The sequence below is a fragment of the Myotis lucifugus genome, unplaced genomic scaffold, assembly GCF_000147115.1.
Source record: "Myotis lucifugus unplaced genomic scaffold, Myoluc2.0 scaffold_9, whole genome shotgun sequence".
Lineage (NCBI taxonomy): Eukaryota > Metazoa > Chordata > Mammalia > Chiroptera > Vespertilionidae > Myotis > Myotis lucifugus.
Window position 1 is genome coordinate 1,032,422 of NW_005871057.1, and position 6,893 is coordinate 1,039,314.

General features: G+C 50.2%; 1 long non-coding RNA gene across 1 annotated transcript; it reads right to left on the reverse strand.

The window, feature by feature from the left end:
* Positions 1-291: 291 nt before the first annotated feature.
* On the reverse strand, positions 292-6,808 carry LOC102431526. Its single transcript, XR_001347109.2, has 3 exons — positions 6,550-6,808; positions 6,029-6,175; positions 292-361 (listed from the first exon to the last, which is right to left on the reverse strand). It is a non-coding gene; the product is annotated as an uncharacterized LOC102431526 (long non-coding RNA).
* Positions 6,809-6,893: the final 85 nt, after the last annotated feature.

Genomic DNA, 6,893 nt, shown 5'->3' on the forward strand with positions numbered 1-6,893 from the left:
ATCACTGTTGCTGTTTACAGCCCTGTGTTAAGCATGCCTGAAACATAAGAGTATTCTGCCCTAGAATCAGGGTAACAGGAGAGGGGATGTCATAGTGGGGGCCACTTCCTTCATGTGTCACAACGGCCAAATCAAAGTCTTCCTCCTCCTCCTCCTCCTCCTCCTCCTCCTCCTCCTCCTTCTCCTCCTCCTTCTCCTCCTCCTCCTCCTCTACCTCCTCCTCCTCCTCCTCCTCCTCCTCCTCCTCCTCCTCCTCCTCCTCCTTCTTTTAAAGACAAAACATAAAGAATACCCAATTTGTTCTCAGTGTGGGTTTGGGTCAGTGAAGATGTGCAGACTTTAGCCAAGTCCAGTAGCCATTCTGAAAAACATAAATGACATTAACTACATGGCAGCATATAGGAGGTAAGAAGAGGATGAGTAGAAATGTGGAAAACATGTGGGAGATCATTGAAAATATGTTTTAAGTTTTATATATTTCCCCCTAATTCATGAAGGGCTATGGCATAAAATTTCTCTCAATGGCTTTGCCTAATGATAGCAATGTAAAAGATTTGTTATTTTTTATAGTTTTTAAAATATTAATTGTTGAAAGTATTACAGATATCCCCTTTTTCCCCCACTTACCACTAAGATTTATTTTCAGTAAGAATTAACTTCATCTTCTCTTAAAGTTGTGATTAATTATAAGTACTATATAGATAGTTATAAAAACACTTTCCTGGGACTGTTGAATTGTCATAGAAAAGCTAATAGTGTATTTGACATTGGATCAAAGAAGTAATTTTATGGCAACAATAGTCATATCCAGTCATGATACTTAATCAACTATTATATCTCAACCTAATAGCTTATTAGCTGTTGTCTACATATTTGATTTCAGGGATTGTTAATGCATCTTTAGTTGTTTGCAAACTTCCTAACATGTAGATCTATACAGACTCCCTGGTACAATCCCATTGCAACCATCATGTACACTCACTATAAATGGTTAACAAACTTGTAAAAGGGAGATGCTAACAGTACTTACCTCTTAGGCTGCATATGAGGATTAAACAAAATAATGTACATGAAGTATTTAGAACAGTGACTGGCACCTAGAATGTGTATTAGTCAGGCCCCTGAAGAAAATTGAATTTCCTCCACATGACAAAGGAAAAAATGTTAGTGAAAGTACTACTTACAGTGAAGTGTGTAAGTTTAAGGGAACAAGCAAGGGATGGTGGCCACCCAGTGACTAGCAATACCCTCTGGCTGAGGGGACACAGGGAGGAGCGCCCGATGACAGCTGGAACTACAGAACAGGGACCACTAGGTAGGCACTGTAGTCTAAGAGGATGAAGCTGCTGACAGAGATGCTTTGTCAAACCAGAGGGGGATTGGGAAGAATCACTCTGGCCTATTTCTTCTGCCAGTGCCTCCCCTTAGCCAAATCCAAACAGCAGCCAACTTGGATTGGAGAGGAAGTCCTTGGGTGAGTAGTTCGCTATAGCACCAGCAGAAAAGAGCAAAGAATGGTTGGTGCTGGGGAGCGGGGGTGAAGTGGGGAGAGGCTGTTGGGAGGAGGAGGAGTGCAAATGAAATACTTTGGATCATTTTCTATTTTAAACCAAACATACTATTTGAATCCTCACAAAGTTGGTATAACATTATCTTTCTTTCCCTAGGGGAAATAAATTATCTGAAATTTTGTCTATATAGAGGCTCATATACGCTTTCCTTTTTTCTTACCTTCATTAATTATTCATTCATTTAACAAATAATTATGGAATAACTAGTTGAGAAAGTAATATGGTAAGTATTTTGTATAGGATTGGTATTCCTGTTCTTATGGGGATTATAATTTACAAACCACTCATATAAATTAATATCCTATCTAATAATAGAGAAACATGGTAATTAACCGTAACTTCACTACCCTTCCCATTGGCTAATCAGGGCGATATGCAAATTAACTGCCAGCCAAGATGGCGGCCGGCAACCACGCAGCTGAAGAGAACAGGAAGCTTGCTTGCTCCAGTGAAGGAGGAAGCCAAGGTTCCCTGCCTGCCACTGCTGGGCTCTGAGCTTGCACTCTAAGCAACTATGTTGCAATTATAGAAGCTAAACAATCCCCATGCTTTCAGCCAGCCGGCTGAGCTGGAGTTGCAACAGTGTTTTAATTATAGAAGTCAAACAAACCGAGGTCTCAGAGCTGGAGCAGAGCCTCAGAGCTAAAGCCAGCTCTCAGCTCCAGTGACAGCCATAGAAGGTAAGTAAATCCCAGAATAAAAAAGAAAAAAAGGAAAAAAAGGAGAGGTTGGGAGCTTCAGTCACCTGCCAGCCTGAAAACGGCCCTCAGCCCCTCACCCAGACTGGCCAGGCACCCCAGTGGGGACCCCCACCCTGAAGGGGGTGTGACCAGCTGCAAACAGCCATCAGCCTGTCATCCAGGCTGGCCAGGCACCCCAGCGGGGACCCCCACCCTGAAGGGGGTGTGACCAGCTGCAAACAGCCATCATCCCCTCATCCAGGCTGGCCAGGCACCCAAGCGGGACCCCCACCCTGATCCAGGATACCCTTCAGGGCAAACCAGCCGGCCCCCACCTGTGCACCAGGCCTCTAGCCTATATAGTAAAAGGGTAATATGCCTCCCAGCACCGGGATCAGCAGAGCTGCAAGGCCTCCTAGCACTGGGATCAGCTGAGCAGCAAAGCCTCACTGCCCCGGTGTCAAGTGGAGCCTCGAGGCCTCCCAGCACTGGGATCAGCAGTCAATCAGAGTGACTATATGCAAATTAACCCAACCAGGATGGCGGCTGGGAGCTGGAGCAAGCAGGAGGCTTGGTTGCCCCGGCGATGGAGGAAGCCAAGCTTCCCACCTGCCCTGGCCGGCTCTGGCCTCCACTAAAGGTAACAAAGTTTCAATTATAGAAGATAAATAAACTCCAGATACCTGCTTCCAGCCAGCTTCCACTTGGAGCTTGGGTGGCTAGGGGCCATGGCCAGCCTGCAAACCGCCATCAGCCCCTCACCCAGGCTGGCCAGGCACCCCAGCAGGACCCCCCACCCTGAAGGGGCTGTGGCCAGCCTGCAAATAGCCATCAGCCCCTCACCCAGGCTGGCCAGGCACCCCAGCGGGGTCCCCCACCCTGATGGGGCTGTGGCCAGCCTGCAAACAGCCATCAGTCCCTCACCTAGGCTGGCCATACCCTCATGGGGTGAGGGTCCCCACTGGGGGCCTTGGCCAGCCTGTAAACAGCCATAAGCCCCTCACCCAGGCTGGCCAGGCACCCCAGCAGGACCCCCCTCCCTGAAGGGGGTGTGGCCAGCCTGAAAACGGCCCTCAGCCCCTCACCCAGGCTGGCCAAGCACCCCAGCGGCACCCCCACCCTGATCCGGGACACCCTTCAGGGCAAACCAGCCGGCCCCCACCCATGCACCAGGCCTCTATCCTATATAATCAAAGGGTATAATGCAAATTGACCCTAACAGCAGAACGACTGGGAATGACTGGTCACTATGACACACACTGACCACTAGGGGGCAGACACTCAATGCAAGAGCTGCCCCCTGGTGGTCAGTGCGCTTTCACAGGGGGAGCTCTGCTCAGTCACAAGCCAGGCTGATGGCTGCCAGTACAGCGGTGGTGGTGGGAGCTTCTCCCGCCTCCTCAACAGCGCTAAGGATGTTCAACTGCAGCTTAGGCCTGCTCCCCGCTGGCAAGTGGGCATCCCCTGAGGGCTCCCAGGCTGCCAGAGGGATGTCTGATTGCCAGCTTAGGCCCAATCCCCTGGAGAGCGGGCCTAAGCCAGCAGATGGGTCATCCCCCGAGGGGTCCCAGACTGTGAGAGGGCACAGGCTGGGCTGAGGGACCCCCTCCCGATTGCACAAATTTTTGTGCACTGGGCTTCTAGTCCTATATAATAAAAATCTAATATGCAAATTGTCCCCACTGGCAGGAGTTCGACCAACTGGGAGTTAGACGTGCACTGACCACCAGGGGGCGGCATGGAACATGGCGAGTGCCAGTGATGTGGTGCTGGTAGCAGGTGGCAGTGGAGGCGCTGTTGGCCCTGATGGGCCCCGACAAGAGTGGGACCGTGGCGGGATGGTGGAGCAGGTGAAGGGGTGGCTCCTGGCCAAGGCAGGTGTGAGCAGGGGCTCCGATTGCCCTGCTGGCACCCCACAGATTGGCCCTGATTCCTGGCCAGGCCTAGGGACCCTACCCGTGCACGAATTTCATGCACCAGGCCTCTAGTCATTTAAATAATATATAGTAAAAATCCCCAGTGTAAATTTTTATTAATGTAAAAGGATGTAATACTTCTAAAAATGGGGACTTTATATTTCAAATGTTCCTTTTTTGGATAAATAACCCCTTAAAAATATGATGAAAGGTGTGGATTCTCTCCCCAGGAAGAAAAAAGTGCAGATGCATGTAGGAAGTGCTTTCATTGATCATTGTCTTAGTTGAAAGAAGGGTCTCAAGCTTGTTCAATTGAGCCTTTCTCACATACTCTCCCATCTCCCAACTGGGAGTGCGCAGGGGTTCCTTTGGGCTTGGAGGTGCCCTAGAACATTGCAGAGGGTTCGGGTCAAAAGGCAAAGAGTAAAACTCAGTGGCATTGCCTGGCATGGCCACGCCTTGAGTTATTACCAATGCCACCAGCAAAGAGGTTCTTGGCACCCCTTCAAGATAGCAATCAAGAGAGGAGGCAAAACAGATTCAAAAGAAGAAGTTTAGTGAAAACAAGGTGGAGGGAGAGTAAAAAGGGAAGGAGCTGGGTGCGTTAAGGGAGCACACAGGGTCTGGCTTAAGGCTGGGTTCTTCACACCAGTGCGGAGTGGAGCTCTTTGGGGAGTGCCTGAAGAGAAACTTTAAAATTATCTAGGAGAGGCTTAAAAATAACTGAAGAGCATTCTCATCCCTTTAAGAGAGGCACAGCCTGTCTCGCCAAGGAGCAGTGAAATGATGGAACACTGGTGCTTAACAGGAGCAGCTTGCTCCCATATACAGAATGAAGAGAGGCCTTGGACACTTACCTCTTTTCCAGATAAACTAGAAATCTAGATTTTAAGGTAAAATCTCCTGATTTATTGAATTTTGGTATCTACTTAAAATATATTTGGAAAACTACCATGTGGGCCAGATGAAACATTTTTTTTGCTGTGTGAATTTGGCCCTTCGTCCTCCCATTTAGGACCTCCATGAGCCTAGGATCACTGGGAAGGCTAAACATCTTCATGGTTTTTTCTTTGGTGTTTTTTTTTTTGAAATCTCTTCATCGTACCTCTGCCCCAATATTCCTAATTCATGGGCCCCCATGACACTCTTTCCTGTTCTTCATGCCTAGTTTCTTCACCCCTCCATCATTCAACATCTCCTCTGTCCCATCGACCAACTTTTCTACTGTTTCCTTTCTGTGCTCCCATCTTTTCTCTATTCCCAGCAAATGCGGGGCATAAGGACAAGATGTCATTTGAATTGTTGACGAGAAAATAACTTCCGTCCATGGTAAGGAGCGTCTGAAAGCAGTTCGGAGCTCCCAAGGCAGAACCCGGATCCTGTCCAGTTCGGCATCATGGGTGCAAGAATCCCAACCAGCATTCTTGATTTGGGCCAGGACCAAAAGAAGGAGCACCAGCTCTGACTGAACTGAGAACAAGCAGCAGCGACCGGACAGGCACAGAGAAAGCCGGCTGCAGAGTTAACCGGGAACCTTGTATTTTCCGCGGCCGTGCAGCAACGGTACCGCCGCCGCGTCTTCTGTGAGCAGCTTTACAGTAACTAATGACACCCAGGCCCCCGCGGCTATTGTCGCTTATTGCTGGGCACCGCACCCAATCCCCGCTTCGTGCCCGCTTTTCCCAATCGCGCCTCGGGAACGGCGTCCAATCCAGATCCCCGCTCTCCTTAGCCGACCCTCCCCTCCCTCGGCGGGAACCGAAACCTCACAAAAGGCGCTTCCTCCTCCTGCCTTTCCCCGTGGTACCCACGCTTCCCCTGCACGGTCCTTCCTCCCGGTTTATTTACAAATAAAGCTGACCTTAGTGGATCGCAGACTTCTTCCTGCTGGTCCTGGGCTGACTGGGCTTTAGCATGAGGCAGGTTAGTAGCAGGATCTCTCAGGTCATGTTTCATCATCGCTGCTACTTCTTCCTCTGAGCGCGCAGTGGTTCTCAACCTTCTGGCCCTTTAAATACAGTTCCTCATGTTGTGACCCAACCATAAAATTATTTTCGCTACTTCATAACTGTAATGTTGCTACTGTTATGAGTCGTAATGTAAATATCTGATATGCAGGATGGTCTTAGGCGACCCCTGTGAAAGGGTCGTTCCACCGCCAAAGGGGTCGCGACCCACAGGTTGAGAACCGCTGGATAATGTGTAACAGCTCAGCACAAGGAAGAATGCCTTCTGTAATGGTCCCGACCCCACCCCGTGCGGCCCCAAGATCCGTTTGCAAGTGGCTTTAGCCATGTTGTCTGGGCTCCCCTTTCCGCGAACTGAATGCCCGGCCCGCATGAACATGCATTAGATGGGGCTGCACGGGCCCTGCGGACGTACATTTTTTTTTATGTGGTTCCTGCTCATTCAGGACCCAGGAGCAGAGGTTGGGGTCCTTTTGAAAAGACTGCTCTAGGAGGAAGCCTCCAGCATTACTCGTGCTTTTGCGGGCGGCCCCCCGGCGAGCATACATTCGGGGTGACCTTTAGGAAGCGTGGAGGAAGGGGGTGAGTCTTTTGTCTTCACAGCGATGCGCATCTGGATTCAAGCCGGAGACTCCCAAACCTGGAACCTGTGCTGGTTCCGCCGGGGTCTCCGAGGAGGGGTCCCGGGGCGGGACAGTGGGGCTGTGGGCCCGGGCCGCCCCGCTGCCTGGGCCCCCGACGGCGGTCACGCAGCTCCAG